The sequence below is a fragment of the Chiloscyllium punctatum genome, chromosome 33, assembly GCF_047496795.1.
Source record: "Chiloscyllium punctatum isolate Juve2018m chromosome 33, sChiPun1.3, whole genome shotgun sequence".
Taxonomy (NCBI): Eukaryota; Metazoa; Chordata; class Chondrichthyes; order Orectolobiformes; family Hemiscylliidae; genus Chiloscyllium; species Chiloscyllium punctatum.
Genome location: NC_092771.1, coordinates 8,714,132 through 8,731,579, shown reverse-complemented (window position 1 = coordinate 8,731,579; position 17,448 = coordinate 8,714,132). Strand labels below are relative to the sequence as shown.

Genomic DNA, 17,448 nt, shown 5'->3' with positions numbered 1-17,448 from the left:
AATCTCATGCCATCTCTGCTTACTTACACAGTTAGCAAATATAGTTCAAATTTATGCAATCAGGTTGACAATAGAATTGTGCTATTGCCTGTCCCCATTACCCTCATCCAAGCTGTCTCAGACTGGAAGCTGACAAGTGGACAGTCTCTTCCTGTCACACTGAGGACTGGTACTCCACTACAGGTGGCCATCCTGTAAATATATATTTGTACATGAAAAGCAAGGTATTGAAGAACAGCTTACATAAACTAAACTCAACTCCTTGGTTTCCTTTGACAATTATTTGAAGATCTCCAGAGCAAACGGCAGAAATCAGGAGAAAGGACCATCACACCACCCATAAATTCACGTATATCATTGTCTTGACTGCAATAGGGTGCCTTAAATATTAAATTATTTGGAAGAATTTCTGTTCCAGCTACAATTCACATACACTTCACCAATAGCAGAGGGAATGTCACACCTTCCCACCAATGTCGATTATGGAAGTTCTGTACTTATTTAAATTCTGTTTAATTGTGAATTTATCCTTCAATAATTCTATACCTTTTCAACTAAATGCTTTTACTTTAGTTCCAATCTGTTCATTTACGAACAAGTGTGTAGCTAATATTTCTGATTTTTTGTATTTGACTAGAAGAGAGTACAATGAGGACGTGAGGGAGAGGAAGCCCATGTCGGATTGAATATTTAGAATTTCAATAGCACGAGAGAGAAAAGTTTAAATAAGTAATAATAATGATAACAGAATTGATAAAATGGAAATGGACACAACATTCAAATATTGGATTGGCTTTTAAAGCTGATATATTTTCCAAAATAATTTTGTAATTGAGAAAGGCAAGAGCTGAATATAACTTTAAAGACTACCTACTATGTAGATAAGATTGTGTTATAAACCACTCAGGAAGTTTGTGTTGTTGTGGCAACATATTTATTTTAAGTGCATGTGGTAGCCTAGAGTTATGGCTAATTAAGGTAGAGGTTTCTATATTATTTTCCATGATGAGTCTGACCAGGAATTCTGCTGTTCTTATTGCCTGTATTGGAAGGATTTATGGGTTGATAATCAATCTGTTTGGTCGCGTAATGAACAAACCTTCCTTGGCCATTTCAGTCTTGGAGTGGGACTTGAACCTGGGGTTTCAAGAGGCAGGGACATTACCCCCTCAACCAGAAAATCTCTGAAGTGTGAAAGGAACCAACATTAAATGCTGATCAGAGATTCAATCAATAGTTTTCAGAGGGCAGATGATTTAGCTCTGGGGCACGAAGAGTCATATTCTTTGTATGCATCCAGCTCCCAGAATTTAGCTGTGACTTTTGTCACTGCAAATGTGTCCACTCAGTCCCAGGTTTCAGGTCAGTTAGATTTGAGTGTACAATGCCTGCCACATCCACTAAGTGCCAAAGCCTTCCACAACCTTCATAATACAGGAATTTACATCAATGGGATAGTGACTGTGCTGTGATAATGTCACTGGACCAGCAACTCAGAGCCCCAGGTTAATGTTCTGAGGGTGTGGGTTCAGATCCCACCATGGCAGCATTTAAACTCAATGAAGAGCTGGCTTAATGGTCATCAGTTAACCACTGTCAATTGGTGTAAAAGTCCATCTTGTTCACTATTGCCCTTTGGATGTCCTTATCTGGTTTATATGTAAGTCCTGACCCACAATACAGTGTAGTTGACTCTCAGTTACCCTGTTGATAATTCAGGATGGGCAATAAATGTTGGCCCAGCCAGTAATAGCCATATCCTATTAACAATCTTTTTGAAAAACTGCCCACACTAAGGCTGGCTGGCGCTGCCAACATTCCTTTCAAGCATAATCTTTGAGTTGAACTTGAGATCAGTTCCAGGGATGAAATGTTTGTAATTTGACACTGCTTGTTGCTGGCCCAGAATGAACCATGTTTAATTTCTCCTGCCACGAACAAAAATGTAACTAATTTATTAAAATGTAGAAGATAGTCAAATGGGGCATTGCATATTGAATGCATTTATAAAGCACCAGCAATATGATAAAACATGGTAAGACTTTTCACAGGAGCAGACTCTTAGCCAATGAAGGACACTTTAGTGCAGCTGTTGAAAAGGTTGGTGAGTGAAGTCCATTTTAGAGAGTTGGAACCTTAAAAGTGGAGGGAGTGAGAAGTGGAGATGTTGAAGTGGAGGAAGCCAAATCATAAGGTCTGGACAGTTCGGGTATGACTGCCTGTGGTGAGAGTGAAGGAAGTCAGGGTTATACAAGAAGTCATTGTTACAGAGCTAACTCAACTTAAAGGGATGCTTTGGGTATATAAAGGAGGATTCAAACTGGAAAAGAAAACGGGGAAACAGGAATGGGAAAAGTAAAGGAGGAAGAATGAAAGAAGGACTTTGGAAATAAAGCTGTGGTAAATGAATGGTGAAACTGATTATGAAAAAGTATCTAACTCTCTAAGAGATTGTATTTTGTTCAAGTTCCTGTTCGAAGATGAATTATCTGCAGAAATATTAAATTTATCATACTGTTTTTCTTTTAACAGCCTAGTAATGCAACAACACTCAACAATCATAGGGTAAACACAGTTCAGCGATGGCTTCCCTCATCTCCAGAACCAGAGGCAGTCGGTCATGTCACTTACTGAAATCTTTCTCTGAATACCTTTCAGTCAGGGAAAGAGAGAGTGAAGGCAGCTGGTGACCAGTTTTGCAACAGACAGTCACTTTCACCTGGAGCACCATAAAGTTAAATTAACTTTAAAATAAATCAAAGCGAATTTCTGAAAGAAAAATGATCTTACAAAGCTCTTTAAATAATAATGGCACACATTCCAATCATAAGCTAAAACATGGTTAAGTCTTATTTAAATAATTAAGAGTGCTTGCTTTATCTAAAATTAACAGGTTAACTTCAGTACTATAGTCAGTCTGGGATTTGTGACTTCATACACTGTATATGTTTGATAATTAATCTCCTTATAGATTTTTAAAAAATCACTATGTTCAAGTATGTTATGGCACATTTCTGGAACAGGTGGGACTTGAACCTAGATCTCCTATCATAGAATCTCTATAGTGTGAAACCAGGCCATTTGGCCCATCAAGAGCATCCCATCCAGACTCACCCCCTACCCTATCCCTGTAACTCTGTGTTTCCCATTGCCAATCCACTTAACCTGCACATCATTGGACGGTGGGAGAAAACTGGAACACCTGGAGGAAACCCATGCAGACATGGGGAGAATGTGTAAACTCCACGCAGTTACCTGAGAGTGGAACCCAGGTCCCTGACACTGTGAGGCAGCAGTACCAACCACTAAGCCACCGCGCCATCCTAGTGAGCTTCATGCCGTACCTAGTCCATAGGTAAGGACACTACCACTGCATAACAAGATACTCAATAATATTACAGATATTTTCTAACCCACCTGTTCAGAGATGTTATGACGCACCTCTGCAGCAGGTGGGACTTGATCTCTGTCTTTGGCTCAGAGGTAGGAGCTCTGAGCTCAAAACGTTAACTCTTTTTTTTTCTCTCCAGCCAGATTGGTTGAGTTTCCCGAGAAATTTTTGTGTTTTCGTTTGTTCGGAACACCACCACTACTTCACAAGCGCCTTCAGTATGTTTGTCTATTTGTTTTGATGTTTTAATTTTGAAATTAAACCATGGTCCCAACGAATACACGCAGTATGATGGTTCCTTCTGCCGTGGCCACCCACATTTGGAGATAAGTGGGAAGGTCTGCCAGGGTAGGGCGTGTCAGCATCCTGGACCAGTTATGTGGACAAGTTTGGTGATCATAAAAGAAGGGAGCGATGGCCCATTCAGACAACACCTGCGTGTGTGTGAGTGAGTGAGTGAGAGAAGTCACTGCAAAAGTTCAAAGACGACGCAGCCGGTGTTTTCAGGATCATGGAGAGTTCCAGTGTACACCTGCTTCCTGCTGGGTCCTGGTTCCCAACTACCGCTGTGCCAGGGACAGTCCAGGGAAACCATCTCCGCGGAAGATTACCCAAGAAACAGCGACTCCACCGAGAAAGAACTGGTCAGTCTTAGTAGCACTTCTTATTCTAGCATTGTATTGACTCACCATTTCGCCCAGCCCTTGATACAGTCCCCTCCATTCCCCTTCTACCCAATAACTCCGCTGCACCTGCAACGCTCCCGCATCTTCATCTCCCCAGTCTGCAGAGTGCTGCAGTTGTTTCAAGGTTCTGCTCCTTTCAAAACCATTTCCAAACTAACTTCGAGTCGGTGTTCCAGTCCAGCTAATTTGTGCTGGAATTTCTATCCCCCCCCCCCCCCCGTCATATTCTCCCTATTGAAATAATCTTGTTCATTTCATATGCAAAGAGATAACACTCCCGATTCCAGTTCCTTTCATTATTTTCATTGGGGCCTGGGAACGCGATAATTTAATCTTGTTTTTTAATTTCTTAGTTTCTTGGTTTTGCAGTTTTGCCTTGCCAGAGCTGTGTGTTTTGCTCAATGCAAAGGAATGTTAATCCTCTGAAAAGGAGAGGAATGCAGAAGGGCTGAGAGATTAATTGATTTAGAAGTTTTGGATTTTTCTGACAGTCATTTCTGAAAGTATTGGTGTTTTAGTTGTTTGGAATAAGATCTCTGACTCCGAGAACTATACTGCACTTTAATTATTGGTGCAAAAGGTCTGACTCACAAAATAAAGAAGTGAAACCTTTAAGGAAATTGTATCTACAGATTTAAAAGTAAGTGTAGACATTTTCACATGACATAAGCGTCTCTACATTTCAGGCACTTCTCTCTGATAAGTCAGATTCAGAAATTTTGTCAGGTGTGACCCAGAGAAAGGCACACTTTTTTTTGTGAAGTAGACTGGATAATTTCCGATTTTAAAAAACTTGTTTCTTTAAATATCCCAACTATATCTTTGATATTCCTCAGTCTTGATGAAATTTACCAACCTGAAGTGTTAACACTGACTTTCTCTTCACAGTATCAGCCTGGCCTGTCAAGATTCTTCAACACTTGGTGTTTAGTTCAGATATCCAAAATCCACTAACGTTTTACTTCTGCAAATGAAATATTTGAGTAGATAGACTATTGATTTTAATGTAAAAGATACTTTAACTTTTATAATTATTTTATTTACGTCAGGGTATTTTTCTATGCTGTGTACTTATTAACATGACAAGAATTGATATCTCAAAAATGGTTACACCACAGAAGAAGGCATTTAAGCCCATTGTATCTGACCTGGGTCTTTGAATGGGCATTGTACCTAGTGCCATTTCACTGCCTTCACCCCATGACCTTTCATTCTTCCTTTTCAAATAATGATTCAATTCCCCTTCAAAAGCCTCAGTTAAACCTACCCCACCACACCAATGTTGAGTTTTCCATGTTATAATGAGGGACTGTTAGAATGATGGAGGTGACTACTAAGTACTTTATTCTGGCAGTTCAGATTGACATCAGTTATTCCATGAAGCCATCCAAGAAAATTAGAGCATTCTCCTGTCAAGCATTCATCCGTCATTTGACCACCAAATACAAGATTATTCATCCCATTACTATTTAAAGGATCTTGCCATGTGCTTTCTTGCATTCAAAATCTGGATAACATGGTTAAGTCTGTGAGGTGCATAGGAACCATTATGGAATGTAATGATATGTTAGCTCCATGAAAATCTTATATTTGTAAGGTTATATATTCCAGATTCTAATCATTTGCTATGTTAAATAGTTTTTACTCACGTCATCATTGCTTCTTTAAATCTGTTTCCTATTAAATCCTCAATCTTACCAGCACTGGTTACAGCTTTTCCCTATGAACTCTGCATAGACAGTTATTATTTTCTAATGGGAGATTGATTGGATCTAATGGTTACTTTGTCACTGTATATTTGGAATAGATCAGATGATAACACATCACTTCGACAGAGGCTGCCAAGGATACTCCAGGGCATAAGTAAACAACCTAGCCTAAATTATGATCATTCATTCTACTATTGATTGCAGAATCATGGTGTGTGCAAACAGCTTTGATGTTGAGTCCATAACAGCAGTAATTGCACACTCAGTCAGTGTCTTTATACTTCAATCTACATGAAGTGCTTTGGGACTGTGCTGAAATAAAATATGGTGAAGTGTTAGATAAAGGAAAGACTTTCTTTTGTGTCAAATTTTAAACATTTTCTAATCAGAGATTAGAGATGTTATGATACTTCTCTGGAGCAGATGGGTCTTGAACTCGGACATCCTAGCTCAGAGGTAGGGACGCTGCCACTGTACCACAAGAAGCTGTAGTGCCCAAATACACCAATGTTGAGTTTTCCATGTGATAATAAGGGACTGTTAGAATGATGGAGGTGACTACTAAGTACTTTGTTCTGGCAGTTCAGATTGACATTAGTTATTCCATGAAGCTATCCAAGAAAATTAGAGCATTCTCCTGGCAAGCATTCATCCATCATTTGACCACCAAATACAAGATTATTCATCCCATTACTATTTAAAGGATCTTGCCATGTGCTTTCTTGCATTCAAAATCTGGATAACATAGTTAAGTCTGTGAGGTGCATAAGAACCATTATGGAATGTAATGATATGTTAGCTCCACGAAAATCTTATATTTGTAAATGTTTGTCAAGTAGCAGGAGAACTGATTTTTAAACTTTTTTGTTAACAGTTTCGAAGATATACTCAGGAAAATCCAAAACAGCAGGCTTTCCTTCTATGAGAAAAAGGCTGGACAAATCCCTATGGTGAGTTTTGGACCAAACCATTTTATTGGCTTTCCGTAGCTGAGTCTATCCCTGGCTGAGGTAATGAAATGAGAAATAATCAGTTGGCTCATCAAGACCATTCCTTTTTCAGTTCATACCTTAATCAATGACAACACCAATAAGATTTCTTCTTACTCCAGATCAATCTAACAGATGTATTAAAATATTGCTCCCCTTTGTAAACAAGTTAAGTTTGACTTTATAGCTTTAAAAAGGAACTTATTGTTTAACTTTTAAGAGTCAGTTCATATCACACTATTGGTGAATGAAATTAGTTCTTAATATTGGGCAAAATTAATTGTTCCATTTTTCCATTTTTTTAGCCAGATTAAAATATCATGCATAGTAAAATGTTTAAATTTACCTGACACATTTCCAAACATGACAATTCAAGTGTTATCTTGCTTTCGCTTCAATCCCTCCAGTATTTACAACATACTATAAGAGAGAATTATCATAAATGAGTTCAGACTGTGAATCTCAGATTATTCTATTGAGGGGGTATCTCACCCAAACACATACAAGACCCAAAAATGACCAGACCTGGAATTCCCTCCCTAATGGCATTGTGGGTAAATCTACAACAGGTGGACTGCAGAGGTTTAAGACGGCAGCTCACCACCACCTTCTCAAGGGTAACTCAACACAGGCAATAAATGCTGGCCCAGCCAGCAATGCCCACATCCCACAAATGAATAAATAAAATAAAATTATTTGAGTCTGTCATGCATAGTCGAGATCCAGTTTCCATATTTTGTTTTCTATCCAATCGCTTCTTCAAGTACAATTTCCTTGCAGACATTAAAAAAAATCTATTATTACCACAAGATACCACAATATCCTGGGGGGTAGGTTTGCTAGCACTCTTCGGGGGGGTTTAAACTAATTTGGCAGGGGGATGGGATCCGGACTTGTAGTCCAGCAAGTAAGCTAGCTGTGTGTCAGGATGTCCAAGACTGTAGGGAGGCTGTGGAGAAGGTAGCACTGACAGGGACTACTTGCGGACACAGAGATGGGCTCAAGTGCGTATACTTCAATGCAAGGAGTATCAGAAATAAGGTGGGTGAACTTAAGGCGTGGATCGGTACCTGGGACTACGATGTTGTGGCCATCACGGAAACATGGATAGATGAGGGACAGGAATGGCTGTTGGAGGTTCCTGGTTACAGATGTTTCAGTAAGATTAGGGAGGGTGGTAAAAAAGGAGGGGGGGTGGCATTGCTAATTAGAAATGGTATAACGGCTGCAGAAAGGAAGTTTGAGGGGGATCTGCCTCTGGAGGTAGTATGGGCTGAAGTCAGAAATAGGAAAGGTGCAGTCACCTTGTTGGGTGTTTATTATAGGCCCCCCAATAGCAGCAGAGATGTGGAGAAACAGATTGGGAAACAGATTTTGGAAAGGTGCAGAAGCCACAGGGTCGTAGTCATGGGCGACTTCAACTTCCCAAATATTGATTGGAAGCTCTTTCGATCAAGTAGATTGGATGGGGCGGTGTTTGTGCAGTGTGTCCAGGAAGCTTTTCTAACGCAGTATGTAGATTGTCCAACCAGAGGGGAGGCCATATTGGATTTGGTACTCGGTAACGAACCGGGACAAGTGGTGGGCTTGTTGGTGGGTGAACATTTTGGTGATGGCGACCACAATTCTGTGACTTTCACCTTGGTTATGGAGAGAGATAGGTGCGCACAACAAGGTAGATTTTACAATTGGGGGAAGGGAAATTACGATGCTGTAAGACAGGATTTGAGGAGCATACGTTGGGAGCATAGGCTGTTAGGGAAGGATGTGGTGGAAATGTGGGACTTTTTCAAGGAGCAGATACGACGTGTCCTTGATATGTATGTACCGATCAGGCAGGAAAGAAATGGTCGTGTGAGGGAGCCTTGGTTGACGAGGGAGGTTGAATGTCTAGTAAAGAGGAAGAAGGAGGCTTACATAAGGTTGAGGAAACAAGGTTCAGACAGAGCAGTGGAGGGATACAGGATAGCCAGAAGGGACCTGAAGAAAGGGATTAGGAGAGCTAAGAGAGGGCATGAAAAATCCCTGGCGGATAGGATCAAGGATAACCCCAAGGCATTCTATGCATATGTGAGAAACCTGAGAATGACGAGAACGAGGGTAGGTCCGATCAAGGACAGTGGTGGGAGACTGTGTATTGAGTCGGAAGAGATAGGAGAGGTCTTGAACAAGTACTTCTCTTCAGTATTTACGAACGAGAGGGACCGTATTGTTGAAGAGGAGAGTGTGAAACGGACTGATAAGCTAGAAGAGATACCTGTTAGGAAGGAAGATGTGTTGGACATTTTGAACAACTTGAGGATAGACAAGTCCCCCGGATATATCCTAGGATTATGTGGGAAGCAAGAGAGGAAATTGCAGTACCGTTGGCAATGATCTTCTCGTCTTCACTGGCAACTGGGGTGGTACCAGGGGACTGGAGAGTAGCGAATGTTGTGCCCCTGTTCAAAAAAGGGAATAGGGATAACCCCGGGAATTACAGGCCAGTTAGTCTTACTTCTGTGGCAGGCAAAGTAATGGAAAGGGTACTGAGGGATAGGATTTACGAGTATCTGGAAAGACACTGCTTGATTAGGGACAGCCAGCACGGATTTGTGAAGGGTAGGTCTTGCCTTACAAGTCTTATTGAATTCTTCGAGGAGGTGACCAAGCATGTGGATGAGGGTAGAGCAGTGGATGTAGTGTACATGGATTTTAGTAAGGCATTTGATAAGGTTCCCCATGGTAGGCTTATGCGGAAAGTCAGGAGGCATGGGATAGAGGGAAATTTGGCCAATTGGATAGAAAACTGGCTAACCGGTAGAAGTCAGAGAGTGGTGGTAGATGGTAAATATTCAGCATGGAGTCCAGTTACAAGTGGAGTTCCGCAGGGATCAGTTCTGGGTCCTCTGCTGTTTGTAATTTTTATTAATGACTTAGAGGAGGGAGTCGAAGGGTGGGTCAGTAAATTTGCAGATGATACAAAGATAGGTGGAGTTGTGGACAGTGAGGAGGGCTGTTGTCGGCTGCAGAGGGACTTAGATAGGATGCAGAGCTGGGCTGAGGAGTGGCAGATGGAGTTCAACCCTGCCAAGTGTGAGGTTGTCCATTTTGGAAGAACAAATAAGAATGCGGAATACAGGGTTAATGGTAGGGTTCTTGGTCAGGTGGAGGAACAGAGGGATCTTGGGGTCTATGTACATAGATCTTTGAAGGTTGCCACTCAGGTGGATAGAGTTTGTAAGAAGGCCTATGGAGTATTATCGTTCATTAGCAGAGGGATTGAATTCAAGAGTCGTGAGGTGATGTTGCAGCTGTACAGGACTTTGGTTAGGCCACATTTGGAGTACTGTGTGCAGTTCTGGTCGCCTCACTTTAGGAAAGATGTGGAAGCTTTGGAGAGGGTGCAGAGAAGATTTACCAGGATGTTGCCTGGAATGGAGAGTAGGTCGTACGAGGATAGGTTGAGAGTTCTCGGCCTTTTCTCGTTGGAACGGCGAAGGATGAGGGGTGACTTGATAGAGGTTTATAAGATGATCAGCGGAATAGATAGAGTAGACAGTCAGAAACTTTTTCCCCGGGTACAACAGAGTGTTACCAGGGGACATAAATTTAAGGTGAAGGGTGGAAGGTATAGGGGAGATGTCAGGGGTGGGTTCTTTACCCAGAGAGTGGTGGGGGCATGGAATGCGCTGCCCGAGGGAGTGGTAGAGTCAGATTCATTGGCGACCTTTAAGCGGCATTTGGATAGGTACATGGATGGGTGCTTAATCTAGGATAGAAGTTCGGCACAACATCGTGGGCCGAAGGGCCTGTTCTGTGCTGTATTGTTCTATGTTCTATGTTCTATGTTCTATACAGTGTACCTGTTGTACATTGAGAATAATTGAATTATGTGTTCTATCTTTGTTTATTAATTTGAACTGAGGCTCTCTCTGGTGAATGTAAATATCCCATACAGGTGTTCAAAGAGCAGGAAGGTTCTCCCTGCCCTACAACCAACATCACTGTAGCCTGGTTATTATCAATTTACAGTTTGTGAGAGCTTGCTGTGTACAGACTGAGATCCCCTATTTCTTACATTGTAATTGCAGAGACCTTTCGATAATTACTTCATCGCCTGTAAAACATTTTGACATTTATAAGTCAATATAAAACTGCGAACCTACGTGGGTTGCTATTTTAAAGCATTTGAGTGTTGGAAACCTGACTGATCAATGACTCTATTTGTGTTTTGTCAGTGTGATAGCAGAGAGAGATGTGCTGTCAAGCAAGGACCCAGGACTGGTAAACTGTGTGACTGTGCCAGGGGAACCATCTGCAACTCCTTCCTCCTCAAATGTAGTTGACGCTGAGTGGAAAAAAAAGGGAGAAGGTCCTGTGGAAGGAAGTGTAATCAGTTCATTAGCCATCCCTGAGGAAAAGACAGAAGATTTGGCATTGAAACTTTAGTTGATATTCATGATCCATGAATTCCAGAAATGAACTGCAACTTGCACTGAAATTGCTTATTGTACTAATCCTTCTCAATGTGTTCCCTGGTCATTGAAGCTTGTCAGTTGAGATTATTATATGTGAAATATATTACCAGTTTTTGCTGAAATGAAGTGTTTTGCCATTGTTGACCAAATAAATTATTAGCTGCAGTTATCATGCAGGATGTAAGTTGGGTATTACCTATTGGTCATTTACACATTATGACACCACCAATTTCAGGCATCAATGTGAGAAGCAGCTCTTAGCAATCAGGAATTGTTCAAACGCTTGAAAGGGCAATGAGCTGGAAGTAGACTATTCCCTAATTAGATCACATCTTGAATGTTGGGTCACTGAGGGAAACAATAGAGACTTTATTTACTCGCAGGATGTGGGCAGCTCCAGCTAGACCAACATTTATTACCAACCCTAACTGCCAGGAGGGAAGTTAAGAGTCAAACACTTTGCTTTGATCTGGAGTCATATGTAGGTCAGATCAAGTAAGGATGGCAGTTTCCTTCCCTAAAGGACATTTGTGAACCAGATGGGCTTTTCCAACAATCAGCAATGGATTCACTGTAATTATTAATCTCCTGATTCCAGACTTTTATTGAATTCAAATTCTACCATCTGTCATGGCAGGATTTGAACCCAAGGTCCCCAGAACATCATCTGAGTTTCTGGATTAATAGTCTAATTATAATACCCACTAGGCCATTACCTTCTCCTAGATGGTATAAATTGCTTGTCAATGTTATCCCAAGATTAATGAATGATGTTCTAGTGAACTGCATCCAACCCGCCCCCACTCTTATCAGGGAAGGTAAGGTTCTATTCCCAGACATTTGAACATAAATTGGAGATGTTTGACCAGCTTTCTGACATTTAGCATCAATCAGCCCTACAAACAATGGGAGAAGGAGGCCAGCAGCCAGTCCCTAGTCAAAGGGTACACTTGCACATCCTCAATCTACTGTTGAGCCATGACCTTAAGTTTTGGGCCACCTTCCAAAGCAGCAAGAACTGGAATGGCTCATGGCAAAGGCATAGTAACTACCTTTTCAGGTGAAACAGTTACAGCTTGTCAGTAACAACAAAATACCCAGCTTTTAACAGAATAGTTACTGAAGAATTAAGTTGATTCTAGTTTAAAAATTGAACCTCACTCCTTTTGGAATCTTCTCCATCCATTGTTTTCTGAACAGTCAAACACGTTTGCACTGACAAAGCTTTTACCTAACAGCCGTGTGTGGTATTCATTAGACATTAAACATCGACAATAAAGGTCAATTAGAAAAGAACTTGATGACATACAATTCAATTGAAGAAATGATTTAAGTTTGATTAACAATTGCAGTAAAAGTGGTTTGGAAACTAAACAAACTTCTGTTATAGCTGCTTCACCTCTACTCTACCTTCTTTGCCACAATCTTTATTACCTTTTCTATTTAATAAATTCTACGAAGAGCTTGGATCTTTTTAATCATCTCTCTTGTTCCATTTAAGCTTAAAATGATCATTTATAATCTTTGTATGCTTTCATTATATTGAAAACAAAATGAACTTGTTCTCTATGCCACTTATTCTTTCTAAGAATCTTAAATCTGTGAAACTCCTCGTGTTCTTCTGTCTTATAAATTCCGCAGATCATTAGAATCCAATGCTTAATGTTACCTAGTGACCTCTTTCCAATTTTCCCGATCTATTCCCAGGTATTGGTGATATCCATCCTAGGTCACCAAGATGAGGAGGTAAGTGAGTCTTCTCTCTGAATACCCAGTAATCCATGTGGTTATGTTGCTCCCACAACATGGCAAAATGAAGGATTGTGTGCAAGCACGATGTTACAGCTATCCAAATAGAAAAGAGTTTGGTGATCTGGTTTGTAATTCAGATTGACACTGACAGCATGAGTTCAATTCCTGCACCAGCTGAGGTCTCCTTTTCAATCCTTCCGCTCTCCTGATGTGTGGTGAGCCTAAGGTTAAACCACCACCTGTCGTCTCTCTCTAATGATAAAGCAGCCCTATGGTCTGGTAAGAGTATGATGATTTTTACAAAACATAAACTTCAAACTTCTTCCTCTGAAGCCAACTACTATTTAAGCAACAACTACACTTGTCTTTCTAATATTGATTAGTCGACTAACCCACCAAAATTAATATTTCTTGCATTGGAAATTTCTTGAAATTTCTGCTTCTTTTGTATTTGTTTTTAAGTTTCGTGTCTCTGTCTTATTTTGATATGAAAACCTCCCTTCTGGAACTCCATCCTTAACAGAATTTTGAGTCTATCTACAGCACATGGACTGCAGCGGTTCAAGAAGGCAGCTCACCACCACCGTCTCAAGGGGCAACTATAGACCAGCAATAAATGCTGGCCCAGCCAGTGATTCCCACATCCCACAAATGAATAAAACAAAAGTTCCTCATCTCTCATACCATTTCAAATCTACAGGACTAAATAAAAACCGAAAAAATTGCTGATGATGTGAATTAGTAACAAAAACAGAACATAGAACATAGAACGTTCCATCGCAGTACAGGCCCTTCGTCTCTCGATGTTGCGCCGAACTGTGAAACCAATCTGAAGCTCATCTAACCTACACTATTCCATTTTCATCCGTATGTTTATCCAATGACCATTTAAATGCCCTTAAAGTTGGTGAGTCTGCTACTGTTTCAGGCAGTGTGTTCCACGCCCCTACTACCCTCTGAGTAAAGAAACTCCCTCTGACATCTGACCTATATCTATCACCCCTCAATTTAAAGCTATGTCCCCTTATGCTAGCCATCGCCATCCGAGGAAAAAGGCTCTCACTTTCCAACTTATCTAACCCTCTGATTATCTGATATGTGTCAATTAAGTCACTTCTCAACCTCCTTATCTCTAATGAAAACAGTTCCCTCAGCCTTTCCCCATAAGGCCTTTCCTCCATACCAGGCAACATCCTAGTAAATCTCCTCTGAACTCTTTCCAAAGCTTCCACATCCTTCCTATGATGCAGTGACCAGAACTGTACACAATACTCCAAATGTGGCCGCACCAGAGTTTTAACCAGCTGCAGCATGACCTCATGGCTTCGAAACTCAATCCCTTTACCAATAAAAGCTAAGAAGTTGCTGTAAAAGCTCAGTGGGTCTGGCAGAATCTTTGGAGAGAAATCAGAGTTAACGTTTTGGGTTTGGTGACCCTTCCTCAGAACTCCGAAATGTTAACTCTGATTTCTCTTCATAGATGCAGCCAGAAATGCTGAGCTTTTCCAGCAACGTTTGTTTTTGTTGTTAATGCGTAGCTACATCGTTTAATGGTGAAAATTGTCACTCAAACACTGATTAGCTTCTCCCAGGAAGAGTAATTAATATTCCAATGGATGGAACTGATCTCCTGATGCCAGTGAACAATTTGAGGTACTAGCTGACTTATACAACAAACTCTGCTTCATGTTTTACAAAACTCAGCTCATTCCGTTAAATTATTTAAATCTGTGGGAGTTGAACGCCACAGTCTAAATTGCAGGCTCGATACTTCCCACAAACAGAGTCTCATCCTTTGTATTATTGTTTAATAAAAGCTGTCACAAATTTAAAAGTTTCTTCATAATCAAAATATTAGGATGAATCACACCCAAAATCTTTCAGAGAATTCATGAACAACTGAAAGAGCTAATGAGCCAAAATATCATTCGATTCCTCACATACACTGCACAGTATATTGATTCTGTTTTTCAGTTCTCAGAGAAATGTCAGAGGAAATTTATTGTACAAATTAATTCTGGCTTGTCCAATCTTTATTTTTTTCTTCATGGTTTCCTTGAAATTGATGCAGAATTGATGCCAAATTTTGAAACTTGCAGTTTCATATCTATGGACTTGATTTTTTTGACTCTATAGGATTGTGTAATTGTTGAAAATTCATTCATGGGATGTGGGTGTTGCTGGCATTTATTCCCCAAGCCTAATTGCCCAGAGGTCAGTTAAGAATCGACCACATTGGTGTGGATCTGGAGTCACATGTAGACCAGACCAGGGAAGGATCACAGTTTCCTTCCCTAAAGGACATTAGTGAACCAGATGGGTTTTTACAACAATTGACAAGACAGCCAGGGTAGCACAGTGGCTCACTGGTTAGTACTGCTGCCTCATAGCGCCAGGGACCTGGGTTCATTTCTAACCTCAGGTAACTAAAAGGAGTTTACACATTCTCCCCGTGTCTGCGTGTGTTTCTTCCTGGTGCTCCGGTTTCCTCCCACAATCCAAAGATGTGGAGATTAGGTAAATTGACCATGCTAAATTACCCATAGTATTCAGGGGTATATACGTTAGGTACATTAGTCAGGGGTGAATGCAGAGTAATGGGTTTGGGTGGGATGCTCTTCGGAGGGTTGATGTGGACTTGTTGGGCCATAGGGCCTGTTTCCACACTGTCAGGAATCTATGTTTCAGTATCACCATTATGTTGGTTTTATTTAAAACTGAATTCAACATATTACCAGCTGCCAAGGCAACTTTCAAACTTGTGCCCCTAGAATATTAGCTGGAGTTCTGGACCACTGGACTAATGACTCACTGATTCTTCAATGGAACAGTTATGTTTGGAAAGCAGGAAAGAACACAAATGCATGAAACTTTATTGTTCAGAAAGACACAATTCTGTCCATTGCACCTGGGCTGGAGTGATGCAATAAGCCCACATCTCTTTAGTCTTTCCCAATAGTTCCCATCTATAATTAACACACTTTCTTCTCTGAGGACCTTACAGATAATAAATCACTTCCTGAGATGTAATCGTGATTGTTAATGCAGTCAATTTAATAGCCAGGTTATTTTTTAACAGCACAGAAAGTACACAGAAACAGCAATGAAATAAATTGGTGGTGGATCTGTTTGTGGTGGTGTTTGACGGCTAAAAGTTGACCAAGATGCTGTTACGGCACAGGATAAATCCTCCTGCTTAAGTTAACCCAGCAACACAGACATGATTTATCCCATGCAGTAACCTGTGAAAAGTTGAGAGGCCAAGAAGTAGTTAAAGTAAAATTTAACAGCTTTATTTCTTAAAGTATAACAGAGAATAATTAACTAACAACTATTTACAACTCCTTCCTCTAACCAATCTTTTACCTTCACCTTCCATAATACTAGTCTGATGAAATCTCTGATTAAGATTTACCACTTTCCAAAACTCCAATTTTCAAAACCAGCCAGATGTCGAATCTTCTCTTTATATCTTCTTCAGTTGTCTTTCCTTCTTCTTAGGGATTTCTGTTTCACAGGTTACTGATCGATAAAGGTACCTTGAAGAGAGTTATTTTTCAGGCAGCCTGTACATGCTGGTGGCTTGGCAGTTCTCCTCCCAAGTGTTCAATATCTCCCCGTCTTATATCCCAATGCATCGGATTGTGTCATTGGTTTTTAAGATTGTCAATATACTCAATTCAAACTTGATTGGAGTTTGGTATATTTGGAGGGTATAATTTAAACTGATCAGCCTAATTCAAATTTGTTTTGTTGTCTCCAGGCAACCAGCTAATCGAGTTGTTCGACCAAATGTTACACTATATCTTGTTCAGAACACTTGGTGCTGTTTCAGATAGTCCTGCTAGCTTTTAAAGCTACAATATGCCCACATCTTCATAACAATACCTATTCTGCTTTAAAGAGGACCCCCCTACATACATTCATATCAAGATCAACAAACAGATTGTCTCATCACCCAAATGATAACACCTTGGATGATGCAGAATTCTCTGGAAGGTCCACTGAAATCTTAGATGCTGGAGTAAATCCACACCCCTCTGTTGATAAGATATTTTCTTTATTCATGAAATATTTTGTTTATTCAAGGTTAGTCCAACATTTATTGCACACCATTAAATACTCGGAAGATGGTAACAGGAAGCTGTCTTCTCAAGCTGTTGCAGTCCTTGTGGAGAAGCTGTACTCACAGTGCCTTTAGGCAGGGAATTCCAGGATTTCATCCCAGCAACAGTGAAGCAACAGCAATATATTTCCAAGTCAGGATGGTGAGTGCCTTGGAGGGGAACTTACATGGTGGAGTTCCAATGTCTTTGTCCTTCATGATGGTAGAAGATGCAAGTCTAGAAGGACCCTTGATGAATTTCTGCAGGGCGCCTAATCGATGGTACACACTGCAACCTAGTGAATATTGAAGTTAGTAAATGAGCTGTCAATCGAGTGGGTTGTTTTTCCTGTTTG

The 17,448-nt window shown here is 40.5% G+C and overlaps 1 long non-coding RNA gene across 1 annotated transcript; it reads left to right on the top strand.

Annotated features, from left to right (window-relative positions):
* Nucleotides 1–3,733: 3,733 nt before the first annotated feature.
* On the top strand, nt 3,734–11,175 carry LOC140458585 (uncharacterized). Its single transcript, XR_011953594.1, has 3 exons — nt 3,734–4,035; nt 6,661–6,736; nt 10,996–11,175. It is a non-coding gene; the product is annotated as an uncharacterized lncRNA (long non-coding RNA).
* The last annotated feature ends 6,273 nt before the right edge of the window (nt 11,176–17,448 follow it).